Raw genomic sequence first — 24,692 nt, 5'->3', positions numbered from 1 at the left:
AAGTGCCATATTGAAACAAGGATCTAAAACAATTATAAGGTAAATTTCTCAAAATATATATACTTTTTGGAAGGTTATTGATTAGATGATTACAGAATCACAGAATCACTAGGTTGGAAAGGACCTTCAAGATCATCAAGTCCAACCATTAACCCAGTGCCACCATGTCCCCTAAACCATGTCCTGAAGTGCCACATCCACACGTTTTTTGAACACTTCCAGAGATGGCGACTCCACCACCTCCCTGGGCAGCCTGTTCCAATGCCTGACCACTCTCTCAGTGAAGAAATTCTTCCTAATATCCAATCTAAACCTCCCCTGGCGCAACTTGAGGCCATTTCCTCTTGTCCTATCACTAGTTACTTGGGAGAAGAGACCAACACCCTCGTCGCCACAACCCCCTTTCAGGTAGTTGTAGAGAGCAATAAGGTCTCCCCTCAGCCTCCTTTTCTCCAGACTGAACAACCCCAGTTCCCTCAGCCACTCCTCATAAGACTTGTGCTCCACACCCCTCACCAGCTTCGTTGCCCTTCTCTGGACACGCTCCAGCACCTCAACATCCTTCTTGTAGTGAGGGGCCCAAAAGCGAACACAGGATTCAAGCTGCGGCCTCACCAGTGCCGAGCACAGGGGCACGATCACTTCCCTGATCCTGCTGGCCACAGTATTCCTGATACAGGCCAGGATGCTGTTGGCCTTCTTGGCCACCTGGGCACACTGCCGGCTCATGTTCAGCCGGCTGTCAACCAGCACCCCCAGGTCCCTTTCCGCCAGGCTGCTCTCTAGCCACTCCTCCCCAAGCCTGTAGCGTTGCATGGGATTGTTGTGGCCGAAGTGCAGGATCCGGCATTTGGCCTTATTAAACCTCATACAGTTGACCTCTGCCCATCGATCCAGCCTGTCCAGATCCCTCTGCAGAGCCCTCCTACCCTCCAGCAGATCAACACTCCCACCCAACTTGGTGTCATCTGCAAACTTACTGAGGGAGCACTCAATTCCCTCATCCAGATCATCTATAAAGATATTGAACAAGACCGGCCCCAGAACCGAGCCCTGGGGAACACCGCTTGTGACCGGCCGCCAGCCGGATTTAACATCGTTCACCACAACTCTCTGGGCTCGGCCATCCAGCCAGTTCCTCACCCAGCGAAGAGTAAACCTGTCTAAGCCACAAGCCGCCACTTTCTCCAGGAGAATGCTGTGGGAGACACTGTCAAAGGCTTTACTAAAGTCCAGGTAGACAACATCCACAGCCTTTCCCTCATCCACTAGGTGGGTCGCCTGGTCACAGAAGGAGATCAGGTTGGTCAAACAGGACCTGCCTTTCAGGAACCCATGCTGGCTGGGCCCCATCCCTTGGTTGTCCTGCAAATGCCCTGTGAGCACTGTCAAGACCAACTGCTCCATAATCTTCCCTGGTAGAGAGGTCAGGCTGACAGGCCTGTAGTTCCCAGGATCCTCCTTCCGGCCTTTCTTGTAGACGGGCATCACATTGGCAAGCCTCCAGTCTTCTGGGACCTCCCCTGTTAACCAGGACTGCTGATAAATGATGGAGAGTGGCTTGGCAAGCTCCTCCGCCAGCTCTCTCGGTACTCTCGGGTGGATCCCATCAGGCCCCATAGACTTGTGGGTGTCCAGGTGGTTTAGCATGTCCTTGACTGCTTCCTCCTGGATTATGAGGAGTACATTGTGCTCTCCATCCCCATCTTCCAGCTCAGGGGGCTGAATACCCTGCGGATACCTGGACTGGCTATTAAAGACTGAGGCAAAGAAGGCATTAAGTACCTCAGCCTTGTCCTCGTCCTTGGAGACAATGTTCCCCGCCATATCCAGTAGGGGATGGAGATTCTCCTTGCCTCTCTTTTTGTTGTTAATATATTTGTAAAAACATTTTTTATTATCCTTTACGACTGTGGCCAGACTGAGCTCTAGCTGGGCTTTTGCCTTTCTAATTTTGTCCCTGCTTGACCTAATGAGATCCTTGTACTCTTCGTGAGTTGCCTGCCCCTTCTTCCAGAGGTGATACACTCTCCTCTTTTCCCTGAGTCCCAGCAAAATCTCCCTGTTCAGCCAGGCCGGTCGCCTTCCCCGCCAGCTCTTCTTACAGCACATGGGGACCGCCTGCTCCTGCGCCTTTAAGATCTCCTTCTTGAAGACTGTCCAGCCTTCCTGGACCCCTTTGTCCTTCAGGACTGTCTCCCAAGGGACCCTCTCAACCAGTGACCTGAACAGGCCAAAGTCTGCCCTCCGGAAGTCCATGGTAGCAGTTTTGCTGACCCCTCTCCTTACTTCACTCACAACTGAGAAGTCTATCATGTCGTGGTCGCTAAGCCCAAGACGGCCTCTGACCACCACATCTCTCACCTGTCTTTATTTGTAAACAGCAGGTCCAGCAAGGCACCACCCCTGGTGGGCTCACTCACCAGCTGCGTCAGGAAGTTATCCTCCACACACTCCAGGAACCTCCCAGATTTTTTCCTCTGCCGTGTTGTGTTTCCAGCAGATGTCCGGTAGGTTGAAGCACCCCACAAGAACAAGGGCCAGCGAATGTGAGACTTCTGCCAGTTGCTTATAGAATATCTCATCTGTCTCTTCATCCTGGTTGGGTGGTCTGTAACAGACTCCCAGCAAGATATCTGCCTCATTGGCCTTCCCCCTCAACCTTACCCATAAGCACTCTACTTGGTCTTCACAATCATTGGTTTCTATACAATCAAAACACTCCCTAACATACAGAGCCACCCCACCACCTCTCCTTCCTTGCCTATCCCTTCGGAAGAGCTTATAGCCATCCATTGCAGCACCCCAGTCATGAGAAGCATCCCACCATGTTTCTGTGATGGCAACTACATCATAGCTGTCGCGCTGCACAATGGCTTCCAGCTCCTCCTGTTTGGTGCCCATGCTGCGTGCATTGGTGCAGATGCACCTGAGCTGGGCTATTGATTTCAACTCTGGCACGCCACCCCTAGGCTCAACTCTAGTGAGCCCGGTTTTATCCCCTCCCCCCTCCAAATCTAGTTTAAAGCCCTCTCGATGAGGCCTGCCAGCTCATAAGCAAGAATCTTTTTGCCCCTTGGCGTCAGTTGCACTCCATCAGCTGCGAGGAGGCCCGATGCCATGTAAACCACCCCGTGGTCAAAAAACCCAAAATTCTGACGACGGCACCAGCCCCTGAGCCATGTGTTGATCAGATGTGCTTTCCTGTTCCTTTCAGTGTTCCTCCCTGTCACTGAAGGGATTGATGAAAACACTACCTGTGCTCCCGCTCCATTGACCAGTCGCCCCAGTGCTCTCAAATCCTTTTAGACTGCCTTTGGGCTTCTTAGTGCAACCTCATCGCTGTCAACCTGCATGACCAACAGTGGGTAGTAATCAGTGGGCCAAACCAGACCAGGGAGTTTCCTGGTGACGTCACTCACCCAGGCCCCGGGGAGGCAGCAGACTTCCGTGTGGGTTGGGTCCGGTCGACATATTGGGCCATCAGAAGGGAGTCGCCTACGACAATTACCCTCCTTTTTTTCTTAACAGAGGATGTCTTGATGCGTGGGGCTGGCTGACTCACCCTAGGCACCCCCTTGGACGGACCTTCATCAGGGTCCTCATGTTCCTGTCCCTCACGTTCCAGAGCCCCATGCCTGTTGTGTAAGGGCAGCTGGGACGGTGAGGGAGGCCGGGAGGGGATTCGCCGGCCTCTCCAAGCAGGGACCTGCTTCCATTTCCCCTCATCTCTTAGGTCCTCTCCTTCTGCCCGGCAGCAAGAGGACAGGGGATCCCCTGCTGTTTGTGGAGCCTCCACCAGCTGCCCCTGCTTCAGGGATGGCAGGGTGTGGCTCCACCAATCTCTCTCTCTCTCTCACACTCCCTAATGCTCCTCAGCCTCTCCACTTCCTCTTTCAGCTCTGCCACCAGGCTGAGCAGGTTGCTCACCTGGTCGCACCGCACGCAGGTGGTGTCCCCGTTGGTCTCTGGTACAACCGACAGGCTCAGGCACTCTTTGCAGCCGGATACTTGGACAGCCGCGTGCTTGAGCGGGAGCTCTGTCTGTGTTGCCACATTCTTTCTGGCCCCGGTTTTCAGCCGAGTGGCGACCATGGCCGAGACTCCTCTGGGAGGACGATGGCCACTTGTCAGAGAACCTCTAGTGCTGGGAGGGGGAACTGTGCCCTGCCCTCACGCCTTCCCTGCACGCCCTGCCTGGGCGAACTGACGCGCGAACTGACGCGCAAACCGACACGCTACATCCTTCTGATGCGCCACGTCCTGTTTGCCCGCCCTGTTCGACGTGCTCCGGGTCGCTCACGCTCCCTGGGGCTGCTCTTGTAGGTGAGGGGCTTTGGCTGCCGCCGCTCTAGTCCCCGCCCACGCTGAGTCAGCGCTGCCACTCATCAGGGGCCCGCTCCGCTGGCCTGGGTGGGCGGGGCTGGGGCACCCTCTCCCTGTGCTGCTGCCTTCGCTGTTTGGCCGCTTCAGGAAGGGTCCCCCGGCACGATCCTTCGCCCCGGAGCCCTTCGCCTCAGTGGCTTCATAATAAGGCCAGTGGAAGTGCCAATACAAATTTACCTCTTGGCTTATTTTAGCCAGCTGTTGTTTAATTAGATGATTCATTTTCTCAACCTGTCCACTCACCTGTGGTCGGTATGGAGTATGGAGTATGTAGTTGCCAATTTATTCCTAGAATTCTACTAACCTGTTGTACTACTTGTGCACAAAAATGGGTACCTCTGAAGATATTACTGCCAGAACTCCAAACCTAGGGATGATTTCATTTAACAGTATTCGCGTTACCTCTCTAGCCTTATTGGTCCTACAAGGAAAGGCTTCCGGCCAGCCCGAAAAGGAATCTGTGTGGAATAATCGCTGAGGGGCAATTTGGAAATTTACACTCTAAGAACAGCATTGAAACGGGGTGGAACGTAGCTAATGTACAATGAGTCTGTACCATGGCAATTCCCTAGGCAACCCTAGACGTTGGCAACATCAGAGGAACTTGGTGTGCTGACCCTGGGAGAAATTGCATGGAGGGTGGAGCGGAGTGGAGACATCGCAGCCACGCTCTGTGAACAAGGGAATTTAAAGGTACACAGTGTGTACATTAATAAGCTGCACATTCAATGCCCTGGGTCAGTGACCTGTCAACTTTGATGAAATGCTGTACTTGGAGTGAACTTTGCTTATTATAATATCATTATAATACCAAAACACATACCCCTCTCAAAAGTTACCCACCTCCCAAGGTGCGACCACCCCTCAATGAGCGCGCGCACTGAATTTTTCCTAGTCTGTACCTTTAAACGCGAAGCGAGAGAATTTTGAACCAATCCTGATAAAGGTATGTATGACTAGAGTCACTCAAGCTCCACCTGCAAAGTAAAACACTATAAAATAGTGTGAAAAGAGCTGGACGTCAGGGAAGACACCATCACTCCTGACCTTTAGGATCCGCCGACAGGCTGACCCTCTCTTCCCCCCCATTGGGACGCCTTTGGGTAAGATTCGAACACTCGGCTATCCCGAGTGGATCCCCGGGAACTTTAGGAATCTCTATAGAGTTGTTTCATCACCCCATGCGTGTGTAACCCAGCTGTATTTAATTAATTACACGTGCTTTGCAGACAGTGAATTTATCACCGGCAAGCCAAAATAACTTGTGCATCTGTTGCTTCAATAAATCGCACTATTGATTGACTCAGCCGTGTGTGTGTTGTCCCTGAATGCGACCGTACCTCTGAGTGCGGTCGTGTGAATTCAGGAGGTGTCTGGCTGAGCAGGTAGTGTGATGTTAGTAGTGCATCCGGACCCGTGATAGTCCAATGAAGGTGTTGGGCGAGACCGGACTACTAACGCTGACTTTGGGCATCACTCAGAACCTAAGCTCAGCCGCCCCCAGTCCCTCTGATATCTGAGGATCGACTGGAACGCAAGGGGGTTTAGTTTCTGCCAAATTGCTCTGCCTCTTAACGCAACAATCTGTTAATACTAATAGGTACCGATACCCCCCTTTTCTTGGGAGTTCGGAGAAATGTATTTGCCACTGTTGTCCCGGTATATTCCCTTTCCCAATCGTCCCAATTTGCACTTTATACCTAGTATTTGGATTGTTTTTCAAACAAGTCTCACATCTTTGCGTAATTTGTTTTACAATAGAATATAAATTTTGACTCACTATCCTCTGATTTAAATATTTATATAATGCATCCACCCCCCAATGCGTTTTGCTATGTTCTTCCTGGATAAATTTCCATAAAATGTTTTAGGGAACTATTATTCTTCCATCTGGTGTTGTATATACTCCGGTTTGCTGATTTTCCTTTCCTCCTAGATCCTCTATCATAATTTTATCCTCTTTAGAGTATTCTAATTTTTCATTCTCTGTTATACTGAATTTACCATCTGGGATCAAAGGAAAAGTTTTTACAATTTCTGTCCGTTCCGCCGCCAGCTTAGCCTCATAATCCGCCAATTTGTTTCCAACCTCTGGATCAGTGTTGCCCTTTTGGTGTCTCCTACAATGCATAATTGCAACCTTCTTTGGTAGTTGCACGGCATTTAACAATTGCAGGATCTCTTTAGCATGTTTCACTTGCTTTCCTTGAGCAGTCAGCAGCCCTCTTTCTTTCCAAAGAGCTCCATGAGCATGTACCACTCCAAAGGCATATTTTTCCCTTTTGAAATCTCCAGTGCTCGAATTAAGGCAATAATCTCCACCTTCTGAGCCGATGTTCCTGCAGGTAGAGGGTTAGCTTCAATTACCTTACAAGTAGTGGTTACCGCGTAACCAGCCTTACAAAGTCCTTGTCTCACAAAAGTACTTCCATCCGTGCACAGATTACTTTCAGCGTCCTCCAGCGGTTCCTTCAAGTCAGGTCGACTGGAGTAAAGCGCTTCCATTGTCTCCAGACAGTCATGGACTACTGGTTCGGTGACTTCGCCACTGAGAAAAGATGCTGGATTCACAATATTAGTTGTTACTATATTGACATCGTCCTGTTCAGCTAAGAGGGCCTGATATTTCAGGAACCGGGAGGGTGATAACCAATGTGCTCCCTTCTGTTCCAGCACTGTTGAAACTGTGTGTGTGACACCAACACAGTTATCTTCTGGCCCATGGTAAATTTGCGGGCCTCTTCAATGTTAAGCACTATCGCTGCTACGGCTCTCAAACAACTGGGCCAGCCTTGGCTTACTTCATCTAACTGTTTAGAGAAGTATGCAACTGCCCACTTTTATGGTCCCAATCGCTGTGCCAATATGCCCAAAGCAATGCCTTGTTTTTCATGTGAAAAGAGCCAAAATGGTTTGGACACATCGGGAAGTCTGAGGGCTGGTGCTCTCATTAATTCAGCTTTTAATAATTTAAAGGCTCTTTCGGCTTCCCCAGTCCAAGCTAACAGTGAAGGGCTTCCTTTCAACAAATCATACAAGGGTTTCACCAATATCCCGTAATTATAAATCCATAACCTGCACCAACCTGTCATCCCGAGGAAGGTCCGCAATTCTTTTACCATAGTTGTCTTTGGTGTTTGGCAGATGGCTTCCTTTCATTCTGTCCCCAGCTCTCATTGTCCTTTCAAAATCCTGTATCCAAGCTAGGTTACCTGTGTCTGGGGATCAACTGGGCTTTCTGTTGAGATACTCTGTAACCACTCAGTCCCAGGAAATTCAGCAAACCATTGAATACATTCTTTCTTTAGTTGTCGTAGCAACCAATAAATCATCTACATATTCTAATAACGTCCCATTTGGAGATGGTGGATTCCATCCTTCAAGCTCCCGAGCTAACTGGTTCCCAAAAACTGTCGGGCTATTTTTGAACCCTTGTGGTAACACTGTCCAAGTTAGCTGGGTTCTTCTCCCGGTATCGGGATTCTCCCATTCAAATGCAAATATTTTCTGGCACTCTTTGGCAAGCAGCAAACAGAAAAAGGCATCCTTTAGATCCAAAATGGTAAACCAGACCAGTTTTGAGTTTCTTTTAACTTAGTCAGTAGTGTATACAGATTTGCCACCATGGAATATAAGTCCTCCACTACATTGTTTATGGCTCTTAAATCTTGCACTAAATGGTAACTCTTCCTGTCTGGCTTTTTTGCTGGCAAAATAGGAGTATTATACTCAAATTCACACTCTACCAATAATCCAGATTGCAAAAAGTCATTAATTATTTCTTTTATACCTTCCCTATCTTCCCTTTTTAGGGGATATTGTTTGATTTGAACTGGTCTCGTCCCGGGCTTTAGTTTAACTTCTACCGGAGCAGCATTTTTAGCCCTTCCGGGGACTCCGGACACCCATACTCCTGGATGTCGTGGTTTAGCCCCAGCCAGCAACTACGCACCACGCAGCCGCTCGCTCACTCCCCCTCCCACAGTAGGGTGGGGGAGAGAATTAGGAAAAAAAAACCTTGTGGGTTGAGATAAACACAGTTTAATAGGACAGAAAGAAAGAAGGAAACAACAATGATAATACCGACAAAGGAATGTACAAGAACAAGTGATGCCCAATACAGCAATTGCTCACCACCCGGCGATCGACAGCCCGTCCCCGAGCAGCGATTTCCGCCCCCCGGCCAACTCCAGTTTATGTACTGGGCATGACGTCGGATGGTATGGAATATCTCTTTGGCCAGTCTGGGTCAGCTGTCCCGGCTGTGTCCCCTCCCAGCTCACCGTGCACCCCCAGCCTGCTCGCTGGCAGGCCAGCACAAGAAGCTGGACTGTCCTTGACTGCTCAGCAGCAACCCAAAACATCAGCACATTATCAACAGTTTCTCATCCCAAATCCAAAACAGTCTCACACTGGCTTCTGTGAAGAAAACCAGCTCTATCCTGGCTGAAACCAGGACAGTATCCACCCCTTATTCCATACCATTTACGTCATGCCCAGGTCCTGTACTTTCAATACATTCCAATTATTCATTATTACTCTTCCTGTCTTTTAATATATACACACAGATATCACTTTCTTAGTCCATGGGCCATCACTTTAAAATGTCTGTGTAGTTCATTCAGTCCATGACTCTGGGCTTCATCCATCATAGCAGTCTCTCAGGGCAGGGGAGATGGTATGTGGTGTTGGATCGTTACCTGGCACGGTCCATGTCCGTGATCTGCAGGTCGAAGATGTCGGTCTCGAGGGATTTGTTGGGCGCAAGCTGCTGAAGCCAGTTCTGGTTCCATCACTGCTGCATGTTGCTTAGTTTCGGTGAAGCTCATTCTTCATCAGTCTGGGTGATTCTTACTGTAATACCATCGATATGGTAGATAGCAACCATAGTAGTAATGACATACTGTATTGTGTAACAATTAACATAATACAATTCAAATCATTGACTATTTTCACCCAAAATCAAGTCTCCTTGAGGTACACATCGGACTTCCCCATCCTTCCGCATTACCCACCAAGTGCACCCAGGTCCCTGGGCAAAGGCAATCCCACGAACGGGTTTACCTTTGCCTGAGGCAGGAGTAACCCAGACTGTCTTCCCCAGCATATTTCTCACATGCACCACAGGGACTTTATCCCCTTCTACAGTACGTAAAAGTTTTGATTGGGCAGGGCCGGCTCTATTAGTAGATCCCCTAGTGTTGACTAACCAGGTGGCTTTTGCTAAATGTTTATCCCAATGTTTGAATGTCCCATCACCCATTGCTCTCAGTGTAGTCTTTAACAGTCCGTTGTATCGTTCAATTTTTCCGGAAGCTGGTGCATGATAGGGGATGTGATACACCCACTCAATGCCGTGCTCTTTAGCCCAGGTGTCTATGAGGTTGTTTCGGAAATGAGTCCCGTTGTCCGACTCAATTCTTTCGGGGGTGCCATGTCGCCATAAGACTTGCTTTTCAAGGCCCAGGATAGTGTTTCGGGCGGTGGCATGGGGCACAGGGTATGTTTCCAGCCATCCGGTGGTTGCTTCCACCATGGTAAGCACATAGCGCTTGCCTTGGCGAGTTTGTGGAAGTGTGATATAGTCAATCTGCCAGGCCTCCCCATATTTATATTTCAACCATCGTCCTTCATACCAGAGGGGCTTTAACCGCTTGGCTTGTTTGATCGCAGCACACGTTTCACATTCATGGATAACCTGTGCAATAGCGTCCATGGTCAGGTCCACCCCTCGATCCCGAGCCCATCTATATGTTGCATCTCTTCCCTGATGGCCTGAGGTGTCATGGGCCCACCGAGCTATAAATAATTCACCCTTATGTTGCCAGTCCAGATCCACCTGAGCCACTTCAATCTTAGCAGCCTGATCCACCTGATGGTTGTTTTGATGTTCTTCGGTGGCCCGACTCTTGGGTACGTGAGCATCTACATGGCGTACTTTTATGACCAGATTCTCTAGTCGGGCAGCAATATCTTGCCACAATTCAGCAGCCCAGATGGGCTTGCCTCTGCGTTGCCAGTTGCTCTGCTTCCATTGCTGTAGCCACCCCCATAGAGCATTTGCCACCATCCATGAGTCAGTATAAAGATAGAGTACTGGCCATTTTTCTCGTTCAGCAATATCTAAAGCCAGCTGGATGGCTTTCACCTCTGCAAACTGACTTGATTCACCTTGTCCTTCAGCGGCTTCTGCGACTCGTCGTGTAGGGCTCCATACAGCAGCTTTCCACCTTCGATGTTTGCCTACAATACGACAGGACCCATCAGTAAATAGGGCATATTGCCTTTCATTCTCTGGCAGTTCATTATATGGTGGAGCCTCTTCAGCACGCGCCACCTCCTCTTCTGGTGATATTCCAAAATCTTTGCCTTCTGGCCAGTCCATGATCACTTCCAAGATTCCCGGGCGATTAAGGTTTCCTATTCGAGCCCGCTGTGTAATAAGCGCGACCCACTTACTCCACGTAGCATCAGTCGCATGATGCGTAGAGGGGACCCTCCCTTTGAACATCCAGCCCAGCACCGGCAGTCGGGGTGCCAGGAGGAGCTGTGCTTCAGTGCCAACCACTTCTGAGGCAGCTCGAACTCCTTCATATGCTGCCAGTATCTCCTTTTCAGTTGGAGTATAGCGGGACTCAGATCCCCTATATCCTCGACTCCAAAACCCTAGAGGTCGACCTCGAGTCTCTCCTGGTGCCTTCTGCCAGAGACTCCAGGTAGGGCCATTCTCCCCGGCTGCCGTGTAGAGCACATTTTTAACGTCTTGTCCTGCTCGGACTGGCCCGAGGGCTACAGCATGAACTATCTCCTGCTTAATTTGCTCGAAGGCTTGTCGTTGCTCAGGGCCCCATTTAAAATCATTCTTCTTCCGGGTCACTTGATAAAGAGGGCTTACAATCAGACTGTAATTTGGAATATGCATTCTCCAGAAACCCACAACGCCCAGAAATGCTTGTGTTTCTTTTTTGCTAGTTGGTGGAGACATAGCTGTTATTTTGTTGATCACATCCGTTGGGATCTGTCGACGTCCATCTTGCCATTTTATTCCTAAAAACTGGATCTCTTGTGCAGGTCCTTTGACCTTACTTTGTTTTATAGCAAAACCAGCTTTCAGAAGGATTTGAATTATTTTCTTCCCTTTCTCAAAAACTTCTTCTGCTGTGTTGCCCCATACGATGATGTCGTCAATGTATTGCAGATGCTCTGGAGCTTCACCCTGTTCCAGTGCAGTTTGTATCAGCCCATGGCAAATGGTAGGGCTGTGTTTCCACCCCTGGGGAAGTCGATTCCAGGTGTATTGGACACCCCTCCAGGTGAAAGCAAACTGTGGCCTGCACTCTGCCGCCAAAGGGATCGAGAAAAACGCGTTAGCAATATCAATGGTGGCGTACCACTTGGCTGCCTTTGACTCCAGTTCATATTGAAGTTCTAGCATGTCTGGCACGGCAGCGCTCAGTGGTGGCGTGACTTCATTCAGGCCACGATAGTCTACTGTCAGTCTCCACTCTCCATTAGACTTTCGCACTGGCCATATGGGGCTGTTAAAGGGTGAGCGAGTCTTGCTGATCACTCCTTGGCTCTCCAGCCGACGAATCAGCTCATGGATGGGGATCAGGGAGTCTCTGTTGGTGCGATATTGCCGCCGGTGCACTGTTGTGGTAGCGATCGGCACCTGTTGTTCTTCGACCCTGAGCAACCCCACCACAGAAGGGTCCTCTGAGAGACCAGGCAAGGTGGACAGCTGTTTAATTTCTTCCGTCTCCAAGGCAGCTATACCAAAAGCCCACCGGTACCCTTTTGGGTCCTTGAAATACCCTCTGCTGAGGTAGTCTATGCCCAGGATGCACGGAGCCTCTGGGCCAGTCACAATGGGGTGCTTCTGCCACTCATTCCCAGTTAGGCTCACTTCGGCCTCCAGCACAGTCAGCTGTTGGGATCCCCCTGTCACTCCAGAAATACAGATGGGTTCTGCCCCTATATGGCTTGATGGCATTAAGGTACATTGTGCACCAGTATCCACTAAAGCCTTATATTCCTGTGGGTCTGATGTGCCAGGCCATCTAATCCACACAGTCCAATAAACTCGGTTATCCCTCTCCTCCGCCTGGCTGGAGGCAGGGCCCCTCTAATCCTGCTCATAGTACTCGTTACCCACTTCTTGTAAATAGGAATCAGAAGTCCCCTCAAGAGGATCAGAGGTGAGATCAGCTCTTCTATTCTTTCTGGGGAACTGCCCACTGGAAAGTGGAGCGACGATTTTTCTGGAGGAACATGAACGCCCTTTTGTAATTGTTTTCCCTTGCAGCTCACGTACTCGTGCCTCTAGGGTCGAGGTAGGTTTTCCATCCCACCTCCTCATGTCCTCTCCGTAGTCACGCAATTGAAACCACAGGGTGGCTCGCGGTGTGTATCCTCTATATCCTCTCTCTTGAACAGAAGAGCGTTTACTCCTAATGGCTGAGACACTGGTCCGTACGGGTGGAGGGTAGGGCATATCCTCTTTGAATTGCCGGAACTCCTGGGACAGTTTCTCTACAGCAGAGACGCAGGCCCGTAGGGAGGAAGAGAGACTTTCTTCGTATTGCCGGAGTTGGCCAGCCAATTCATCCACCGTTGGTCTCTCTCCGTCTTTCCAGGCCATTATTGCTAATGAGTTGGCATATGATGATGGTGCACTCCGTACAAACTTCCGCCACATAGGTCGCGTGCAATTGACTTCATCTGGATCTTTGGATGATTGTCCATTGTCCAAGTCACCATAAATCACTTCCAGCACCGCTAGCTCCCTCAGGTACTGGATACCTTTCTCCATGGTGGTCCACTTGCCTGGGTGACATAGAACATCTTCCTTGAAGGGGTACCTTTCCTTCACACCCGACAGGAGTCGTCTCCAGAGGCTGAGGACTCGTGCACCTTTTCCAATTGCTTTGTCAATGCCCCCTTCCCTAGAAAGGGATCCCAGCTGCTTGGCTTCCCTACCCTCTAATTCCAGGCTACTGGCCCCATTATCCCAGCATCGGAGCAGCCAGGTGACAATGTGCTCACCTGGACGACGGCTGAAATCCTTTCGCATATCTCGCAGTTCACTCAGTGATAGAGATCGGGTAGTTACCGTCTCTTTTATGAGTTCTTCCTCTTCCTCCTCTTCAAGCGATGACCTGCTCTCTTCCCTCTTCATTCCTTGTGATGGCCGTGCTTCAGAGCACTCTGCCTCCTCACTCGCTTCCTCTGCCTCCCTCTTAGCAGAATCTTCCTCCTCCCTTACTAAACGAGCTGACTTCCGCTTCCAAGATTTCTTCTTTTGTACAGGGGCAACTGATACCGGGATGGGCTGGTTCTCTGGTTCAGCTGCAACAGTCTGAGTAGCTACAGTGCCTGTTGCAGGGGTTGGAGTAGTCACAGTGGCCGCCGCAGGGGTTTGAGTAGCTACAGTGTTAAATAGAGCTCGGTAGGCATGGGCCAGGCCCCAGCACATGGCAATGATTTGTGTCTCCTTGGAGCTGCCAGGCTGACAGCATACTTCTTCCAGATATTCTGCTAGTTTATCAGGATTCTGCACTTGTTCGGGAGTGAAGCTCCAAAACACCGGAGGTGCCCACCGCCCCAGGCATTTGCCCATGCTGTTCCACACGCCCTGCCATTCATAACTATCCAGCCTTGGGGCAGATCTCCGGGTGATATTCTTAAATCGCTTGCCAACCTTAGACAAAACCGAAACAATGTTCCCCAGAAGTAGCAATAGAGGTATTATAACTACCCAAGGGTGTTCAAAATACGGAAAAATTACTGTGATGAAGGAGGAAACGTTATGATAGAGGGTAGCAAAGGTATCATTCTGCATTTCCTCCATAGAAAGCCTTTCAGAGGCAGAAGTATAATTGCTAATCGTCTCCACAAGACTGTAGCCAAAATACAGTAACGGCTTTAGTACAGAGTTCAGATGATACCACATTAAGCTCAAGGTCAGTGCTCGAAAAACAAAACTTGCAGGCGAGTACAGCAGCCCGCAGAGACCAACACCGATCCTTAACATGTACAGCAAAGACGAGAGCATGATGCAAATCAAATAAACTGATATTGTGACCTGCAACTGTTATTATCTCAAGCCTCGGGCCCCACGTTGGGCGCCAAAAAGGACTGTCGTGGTTTAGCCCCAGCCAGCAACTACGCACCACGCAGCCGCTCGCTCACTCCCCCTCCCACAGTAGGGTGGGGGAGAGAATTAGGAAAAAAAAACCTTGTGGGTTGAGATAAACACAGTTTAATAGGACAGAAAGAAAGAAGGAAACAACAATGATAATACCGACAAAGGAATGTACAAGAACAAGTGATGCCCAATACAGCAATTGCTCACCACCCGGCGATCGACAGCCCGTCCCCGAGCAGCGATTTCCGCCCCCCGGCCAACTCCAGTTTATGTACTGGGCATGACGTCGGATGGTATGGAATATCTCTTTGGCCAGTCTGGGTCAGCTGTCCCGGCTGTGTCCCCTCCCAGCTCCCCGTGCACCCCCAGCCTGCTCGCTGGCAGGCCAGCACAAGAAGCTGGACTGTCCTTGACTGCTCAGCAGCAACCCAAAACATCAGCACATTATCAACAGTTTCTCATCCCAAATCCAAAACAGTCTCACACTGGCTTCTGTGAAGAAAACCAGCTCTATCCTGGCTGAAACCAGGACACTGGAAAAACCTGATCCAAGATCTCCCGGGGTATTTGGCTCTTTTCTTTTGCCTGAATCAAAGCTAAACTTAAAATTTCTATCAGGTGATCTTCCTTAATTTTAAATTCAATTTTCCCTTTTTCAAAAACAACTTTGGCTTCCAGTTGTTCTAACAAATCCCTTCCTAAAAGTGGTTTAGGAGACCTGGGCATATACAAAAACCTATGAGTTCCGATATGTTTTCCTAGCTTATACTTAAGTGGTTGCAGGAAAAAGGCTTTTTCTTGTTGGCCTGTGGCGCTTACCACACTTACAAATTCTCTATCCATGGGAATTAGCTGTTGATTTAGAACAGAATACGAGGCTCCCGTATCTACTAAGAATTCCACCTCTTTCTCCTGTTCCCCTAGCTTTGATTTAGCCAGCGGATCTGCTAGGGTAGATTCCCCAGGTCCCCGTCACTCCATTTCTGCTTTTGTAGTGGACAGCTTATTTCCCGGCAAGCTAGGACATTCTCCTTTCCAATGTCCCTGCTCCTTGCAATAAGCACACTGATCCTTTCCCAAAGGTGGTCGGAAATTTCCCACTCGACCTCTACTAGATCCTCCTCGACCCCTTCCTCTGATGAATCTTTGATTGCCTCAAGTCTGGTGGTTCAAAGCGGCCACAGTAGCCGTAGCAATTGTTTGGCCTAATCTTTGCCTTTCAGCAGTTTCTCTATTCCTGTATACTCTCCAAGCTTCCTCTATTAATTTCTCCAAATCTCTCACATCTGGCTCTTTTAATTTTTGAAGCTTTCTCCTTATATCCTCTGATGACTGTCCTAAAAACAATGAAACTAATTGTTGTCGTCCCACATCTGAGGTAGGATCCAAGGTGGTACTTTTACGCATGGCTCCCCTTAATCTTTCCAGAAAATCTGAGGGGGGTTCATCCTGGCCTTGCTTTACATCATACAATTTTGACCGATTTACTGACCTTGGAATCCCATTTTCAAGCCCAAATTTTATCCATTTCTGATATGATTTCAGTTGTTTATATTCCATTCGATCATTGGGATCCCAGCTCGGATCGGTAAGAGGGACATGATTATCCACCCCACCCGTATATGTCCCTGCAGTAATAAGAGCTTCTACATGTGTCCGAGCAGTTTTAACCGCTAACTGTTTTTCTGTTTCTGTCATTGCATCCAGCATCAGATCTATATCTTTCCAGTCAGGGTCCTGATTCTTGACTATTAACTCAAATCTTTTAGCTACCCCTATTGGGTCGTCCCTAAAATTTTTCACTACCTCCTTCCACATATCCAAATCATTCATTGAAAAAGGGACCTTAATTCGTGTTGGTCCTTCAGGTCCCATAGCCTGTCTGAGGGGAGCCTGTATTGTTGGTCGAACTCTGCTTTGGGTCACAGGACTCGAGGCAGCACTTTCAGATGCAGATGCAGATTCTTCATCAGAAGTATCTGCGTTCCTTAAGGGGGAGGGAGTGACTGGCGCCAAAACTGGCGGTGGTGTGGTATAATCTTCCAGCCTCTCCTCTGACTCTCCCTTGTCTTTTAACTTAAGGCATCTTTGTCCTATACTACACGCTGAACAACAGCGCTTCAGTTCTTCTAGTTCTTTCCCTTTTTCTTTCTCCAGAGCCATGACAAAGGGCTCAGAAGGGGGTATATTAATTCCACAATCTCTCTGCCATTCTGGATGATTTCGCAATGTGAAAAACATATCTGCATAAACCACTTCATCCCATTTTCCCTCTCTCCGAAGGAACAACATTAACTGTAATAATGTATTATATTTTAATGTCCCGTTAAAGGGCCATTTTTCTCCATCATCTAATTTATAGAGAGGCCACCACTGATTACAATACTTAATTAAAGTTTTTCTATCGACACTTCCTCCCGGCACTCCCCCCAGATCTTTCCAAAACACATCCTAATGGACTTTTCTTTAGAATTCCACCACTCTGTGACCCTCCCATATCTGACACAAATTTTACCGTTAATAACCAAAATCTGATAAATGACAAACCAATAATCAATACCTGAAATGCATTAGCCAAAAGTCAGATAACAGTTAACCAGACCTCCAAACGGGGACGCAGCCCCTCCAAATGGGGAATTTATTCCCCTACCAAATGGGACAGAAGTCCCCCAAGCGTATACCTGTAAGGTTGCTAGCCACCCGGTATACGCCGACCTGCGTGATTCGCTTCACGTCTTATGGATGGTCCCCAATGCGATCGATCGTCTTACCAAATTCAAGATTTAAAGATGTCTTCTTACCAGAGGGTCTTTGTCTGTTCCCGCAGTGATCCGACTGAGAACGGGAGTCTCTCCGGAAAAGATCTCCGAGGGTACCCAGGAGAGTCCTAGGCTCATTGGGTCCCGCAGCCGAACAGAGGAGGTCCCTTCGTGGTCGCCAAATGATTCAAAGAAATCCAAACTTAAGAAATTCAAACTTAATAACATCAAAGTGTTATTAAGCAGACATCTTTATTACAGTGCCGGATGCATGGGGGATATCTCCTCCTAACATGCGTGCCTCATGTTACCAGCATCTGAATTATATAGAGTACATACATCCATATTCATTCCAATTGTTAGCATATTCATGACATTTCTGAGAAATACATACTCAAGTGTCCCTGACGCATGCACTGTTAAATGAGTCGGTGGTCCTCTGGTGGTCTCTGGTGGTCTTTTGCAGTACTTGGTCCCCTTAACTTGTCTGTCCTGCAGAGGAACTCTTTTCTTATCTACTTGCTTAGCTTGTATTTTAACATTGTACTGGTTCTTATCGGTTCCTGCCAGTTGCTTGGTTAAGATAGACGAAGTTCTCCACAGTAGTTTATCTTACACAATCCTCGCATACAAAAGGAAATTTACAAAACTCACATTTGATTGATTTTACATGTTAAAACCTTCTTCCTTGTCTCAGACCTTTGTTTCAATTCTTTTTCCTTTGCTGTAAAGAAAGTATTTAATAATGCTTGTACATCTCCCCAACTAGAACTGTGTCAGCATTATAGTCTCTAAAAGTTGGTGCATTCTTTCAGGATTTTCTCTCTATAAACCAAGATTGTTTCCAATTTAACAGGTCAGAGGTAGTGAACGGGATGTACAAAAACCGGCAATCCTTCCGGTCCCACCACTTCTAAAGGTGGAAGGTAGGGCCGTTGGGACTAACAGTTGCACATCCTCCTGCTCTTTTCCCTCTGTGATTCTTATTATCACAGCCTATGCTACAATCCCTTTTTTTTTTTTAATAATCAGAAGCTGTATACATCATTAGGTCAGTTGTTAGTTTACATTTTTCTGAATATCAGGATTTCTGTACAGTCATAAAAGCATAAACATACAAAACTTCATCCCATTTTCCCAAGTCGATGACAAAACAACATTAACTGCAGTATAATATTAAATTGTAAAACCCCATTTTCCAGCCATCATCCAGTTTGTAATTTAGCCACCATTGATTACAATATTTTTTCATTTTATCTGTAGTCATTGGATCTCCCCCAAATTTATTCCAGTTCTTCAAAAAACACCCCAAAGGGGTACAGGGAGGAATCATGGATTGTTTCGAGCCCATTTTGCCAATTGTTACTGTGAAATATGTTTATCTGATTCGTGTGATGAAGTGTAATCTTCTGTACTTTCATGGATTTCTCCTGCACCATAAAAAGGGGGATTTTACAGGAGAAAGTTAAACTACTTTGCTGGTATATCAGCTCAAACCAGTTTGACCACTGACCGCATAGTATTGTGTAAAGAAAGTGCATGCATAAGGTTTGGGGTCATCCTGGGGGCACGCCGAGGAAGATTCGAGAAGATTCTAGAAGGAGAAGAGGGCATGCGCCGAAGAAGACACGCCTATTCATGAATATGTATTAACGGACAGGATATAAACCAGGAACAGGAACTGTACCGCGTGCGTCTTGGTGGAGCAGAGACTCCTGGCGCACCCAGCGCTGTTTGCTTGCCTCTATTCGCTTAATAAATTGTAAATTTGAATTGGAATCCTGTTTGGGACTAAATCATTTATAACAATTGGGGGCTCGTCCGGGATGGTCTTGGTTCCTGAATTCTGACTTGATCTAGGAGGGGCGCCCCACCTTTTGGTGGCTCCTGATCGGGTCGGGTCGGGACTAACGCCATCCTGAACCTGAATAGGGGCAAGCAAAGAATTTGATTTTTTTTATGAGCTCCCTTGCCGGCTGCAGCAGTTTATTTTGCCCGTAATTCTGCGCACGAAGATCCGAACGAAGACGACGGAGTCGTAAGTATTTAAGGTGTATACCGTTCGGTTGGGTAGGATTCGGTTGCCTGTGTGTGTAAGAGTGTGACTGAGACGGAACCTAGTTCCGAAGCGATTGTGGAGGTCTTCTAACCGCAGTTCCAATCTCCCGCGAGGGACTTGGCCGGTGAAGGACCGAAGCGATTCTTATAGGATTCGTGGGTGGGTGATAGGTCCTAAACCCCCTGCAAGACACTCTTACTGGTAGCCAAGGGCTGTAGGAATTGCCACAGGAAAAATTCCTAGATGGGTCAGACGAAATCGAGAACCCAGGACCAGAAGAAAGGGAGCGAATTACTAGAAATACCTCCGGAGAGTCCATTAGGAATAATGATTGAAAATTGGAATGATAGGGGCCCCAGAAAAGGAAAAAGTAAATTAAAATTAGTTCAATATTGTATGGTAGAATGGCCAAAAGAACCTTTGAGATCACATGCCTTTTGGCCCGTTTTTGGATCTTTTGAAGACTGGGTCTGCCAGGCCTTAAATATATATGTTAATTCAAAGGAACCTTTTAGTCAGGAGGAAAGTGATTATGCAGGATTATGGGACAGAACTTTACGTTCTTTTCCAGCCTCAATACTTACATTAAAAACAGATGAAAAGTTTGAGGAAGAAGAAGAGGGGAAAAGTGAAAAGGAAAGCGATGATAAATGGGAGCCACTGGATAACCTACCGCTTCCATGTTCTAATAATCCATCTCCGGTGGCGGCTCCCCCTCCGGTGGCCGTAGTACCTCTATCTGTACCACCGTTGCCCCTATCTCCACCACCAACAGCACCGGAATTAGATCGACCTCCGGCTGCATGTACGAGAAGTAGGACTGCTGTATCTGAGGGAGCTTCTCTATATCCCTTACGAGAAGTACCCCTCGGAGGCAATCAGGGAGGCATCGGGTTTGTGGCAGTCCCATTAAATACCACAGACGTAAGAAATTTCAAGAAAGAAATGGGGACCCTATTAGATGATCCCCTCGGAGTAGCTGAAAAATTGGACCAATTCCTAGGCCCCAATACTTATACCTGGGAAGAAATACAGTCCATTTTAGGGATCCTATTCACTGTTGAGGAAAGGGGAATGATTAGACAAGCTGGAATAAGAATTTGGGAAAGACAGAATCAGGCAGGACCCCCGGGAGATCAGAAATGGCCAAATGTGGATCCCCACTGGGATCATCAACAACCCCAAGGAAGACAAAATATGAGGGATTTGAGAACGTTAATCATACAGGGAATAAGGGAAGCGGTTCCCCGAGGGCAAAACATTACTAAAGCATTTAATGAACAACAAGGGAAAGACGAATCTCCAACAGAATGGTTGGAGAGGTTGAGGAAAAACCTACAAATGTATTCTGGAATTGATCCGAATACAGTGGCTGGGACCGCACTCCTTAGAACACAATTTGTAGCTAAATCCTGGGGGGATATAAGAAGGAAATTAGACAAATTGGAAGATTGGCAAGAAAGAGGATTAGAGGAGTTACTTCGAGAAGCCCAGAAAGTCTATGTTAGGAGGGACGAAGAAAAACAAAAAGCAAAAGCAAAAATTTTTGTAGCAGCAGTAAGGGAAAGTCAGAAAAATAAGATGACTCCTGGAGAGAAAAGGGAAAAAAGAATAGAGCAGACACCCCGGGGACAGCCTTATCGAGAAAGATTTACAATTCCCGTCTGTTAGTACTGTAACAAGAGGGGACATGTTCAGAAGAACTGCCGTAAGCGGGAACAAGATGAGAAGATGTTCAAAGAAGACTAGGGGTGTCAGGGGCTCTATCTTCTGGGGACTTCAACATCAACAGAGCCCTTGATAAAATTATTAATTGGTCCCCATAAAGAGGAAGTTTTATTTTTAGTGGATACAGGGGCCAAAAAGTCAACCATTCAAAAACTTCCAAAAGGAATAGGAAAAGGGAAGAGTTACATGTCAGTAGTAGGAGCAAAAGGAGAGCCTTTTAAAGTAAATATATTGAAAGATGTAGAAGTAGAAACAGAAAAGAAAATTTGTCTTAATGATTTACTTTTGCTCCCTGAAGCGGAATACAATTTATTAGGAAGGGATTTGATTTTGAAGTTAAACTTGAGCATTCAGAGTCAAGGGGACAAATTGCAGATTAAATTATACACTTTAACACAAGAGGATGAAGAAGCTATTAACCCCTCAGTGTGGTATAAGGAAGGGGAAACTGGAAAGATAAAAATGGACCCCATAAGGGTTCAAATAATAGATCCGCACCGCCCAATTAGAATCAAGCAATACCCTATACCTATGGAGGGTCGAAAAGGACCGTAGAACCATGTATGTCACCTCATAACACGCCCATCCTTCCCGTAAAGAAACGGGATGGGTCATACAGGATGGTGCAGGACTTAAGAGCTGTAAATCAGTGAACAATCACTAAATTCCCTGTGGTGGCAAATCCTTATACTTTATTGAGTCATGTATCTCCCAAACATACTTGGTATAGTGTAATAGATTTACATTTACATTACCTATACCTATACCTGGTTCTCACACTCAGCAAGGCACCCCCCTGGTACCAAGATTCAGCATGTAAAGAACGTAGCCCTGTGCGCCCTCGGCTCTGACCCCACTGGTCAATTAAGGCACCCCTTGCTGGCGTCTATGGGCAACTTATGCGCATGTGACTTTTTTTTTAACTTTTTATACCTTTTCCATGAAAATAATTAAAGTTTGATACTCACCAATCCAAGGATTCACCCCCCCTTTCACCCTTATGCAAATATCTCTTTTCGGGCGTTGCACCTTTGAGTTGCTAGTTGTGTTTCTTTTGTGATTCTCTTGTTCCTTCCCTCAAGGTTGCACCTTGTTAACTGCTCACAGAGACTAAACAATACCCCCAGCTTCATTCCTTGCATACCTTCAACAGTCTGATGTGCTTTCTCATTTTGGGATGCGTGTCATAACCACAAAACTATTGAACTAAAGAAATTGTTCTCCTCCCTGCAAGCCTCTCCAGTATATACAGAAGAGATCTCAAATTCTGAGTCCCGGACTCTGAACCAGAATGCTCAGACACACCCAACATCTGAGTGTTAACTCTTATCTGTCAGCTCCCCACTTGAAGGTATGGGTATCCATGTGGCAAGTGCAATTCTATTATAGCAGTGCCTCTGCACCATCAGCAGTCAAGTTTCCTAATTTAGGCATGCTTAGTTGTTCTTCAGTCCCACTTAGCCCTTTCCCTTGGAAAGTATTTCCCTGCATTCTCAGTGTTGCTGAGTATCACTGCTTTAAAGATCTTAGAACTGCTGTTTGTGCCACATATGCTGGTGATGCACCTGAAATACCCTATTTCATGCATGTGCAAATTTTTTCAATTGTTTGCAAGACCCACTGTGAATACTAGAGTTTGTTTAGAGAAATGTGTCTCGCGCTGCCAGACAAGCATGGGCTAGACAAACTGGGGTTTATTTTTTGCTATTTTTCAGGCATAATTTCTTTGACAGCCATTTTGTCAGTCACAGTGATGGCTGAATTCAGTGAATAGTATTTGCCAAAGGAAAAAAAACAAAGAAGAAATGTCCAGGATGGCAAAACAATTAATTTACACTTTCCATAAAAGAGTATTTCAGATGTTTAGGCTGTAACTAAAGAAATGTTGGTGAGGAAGAGGCAGTTGTATCAATGGTGCTGCTGAATGCCTGGTTTGAGCTGAGATCTCCACTTTCTGAGAGAACAGCCCAAAGATCTCATTAAAAATGGTTGTTTGGTTCAACCCTTTAATCAAGTCCTATAAATTCTTGTCATATAGCCATCTGTACTTGCAGCCCTAGAGATGTATATGTGTACTGAGAACTGCCGGAGACATGCAAAGTCATGCCATGCAGTGCCATTTCAGAAATACCTCAGCCACTTCTGAGTGAGTTCATACACCTACATGACACAGCATGAGGAAAATACCACAGGTTTCAACCAGGTGCAGTGATGTAGATCTCTTGTGGTCTTCAGTCCATCTTTCTATTAGGGCAACATGATCCTGTTGTGTCATACCCTGATATTCTAGCAATCACATTTCATGACCCAACAGTTTCAAACATATATTTGCCCAAAGTTTAAAAAATAAATGGAAACACAAGTATGAATTCTGAGAGCAGACTTTAACCATATCATTTGTACACTGAATTATTACTCTTCAATTGAGATCACCGTGAGATGGCTTATTTTTCCAAGATTTCTCTACTGGTAATAAATCTGAAAATGCATTATACCTAGAAAGCATTGCAGACTCATGATCTCACCTGGCTAAAGCTAAAACGCACATTTTCCAGTTAATCTCTTTCTTTTTCAGTCTACTGGCTACAAAGACCTCCAGAAATATATTGAGGTGATTATTCGTTGAATTTATATTGTTCAGGTTATTAAGTTTGTTTGGTGCATTTGTGCTTCAGGAAACCTGTGTGTGAATGGGCTTTACGGCACTGTCTGCAGTCAAGTAGCCTATTTACAATGTTGGTATTAAATTACAGGTGGTTGTTGTTGCTGTATTCCCATATAATGTGCTGAATTTACAGTGGGTGTGATTTAGTCAAGACTCAGGACTGAAACACGGGGTATTCTTCTTGAATGACTAGATTTCACATTCATCCATCACAGCTCCTTAGTTACTGAGGGACGTGGGCATGTTAGTGACAGAATGGATAAAGCTACACATGAAGTATGTAGAGGAATATCTAATGATGCACATGAAATCAGTAACAACAATTCTTGGTGCACTGATGATGTCAGAGACAAATGAAAGATTCTAGGGGGGCAGGTCAGTAGGAGACAACACAATTTTAAAAAGATTAATGAACCCGGATTTAGTGGTGAAGAAGATGAAGTAGTAGTTGTACTTAAGCAGTAAACCATGAAGACTGAGTTGTTCTTTTACTCTTGAAAAATGTAACTGTCATGAGGTCAGCAGAATCCACAGTAACTAGGGTAAAGGTAAAGGTGGCAGGGGGAGATGGCAACCACCGACTCAGTTGAGGGACTATGCAAATTACCCCCCCCCCCTTTCTAGGAGCATGCGTGATAATTTGAATATGTGTAACCAATAATAATCAATGTGGTAATTACTAGCCGATGAATGTAAACTTGGGTGGGTTCTCTATTGTTTTTGCTAATCATATAACGGGATAAATATGCGGTGATTCCTTTGTGTGATGTGCTAGTGTTGTGGAATACCACCTAGCACCCATATCTGCGCAAATATACTTTAAATAAAATCCCTCTGCTCTGTGCGTATATTGGCATGTTGCACAACAGGTATACAATCCCACTTTGGGGTCAACAGTTTTCTGTTAGTGGATTCAAAACACCAGAACGGAATATATTCTTTAACAGA

At 46.8% G+C, this 24,692-nt stretch overlaps 1 protein-coding gene across 1 annotated transcript in view; it reads right to left on the bottom strand.

Moving 5' to 3' along the window:
* The window catches only part of LOC309415134 (PI-PLC X domain-containing protein 3-like), a gene marked incomplete at its 5' end in the record, with an annotated part of 149,848 nt that overhangs the window by 110,715 nt on the left and 14,441 nt on the right, over window positions 1-24,692 (bottom strand).

This window comes from Phaethon aethereus (genome assembly GCF_964289735.1).
Source record: "Phaethon aethereus genome assembly, chromosome: W".
NCBI lineage: Eukaryota > Metazoa > Chordata > Aves > Phaethontiformes > Phaethontidae > Phaethon > Phaethon aethereus.
The sequence above is the reverse complement of the archived record's forward strand: the minus strand, read 5'-3'. Positions and strand labels throughout refer to the sequence as shown.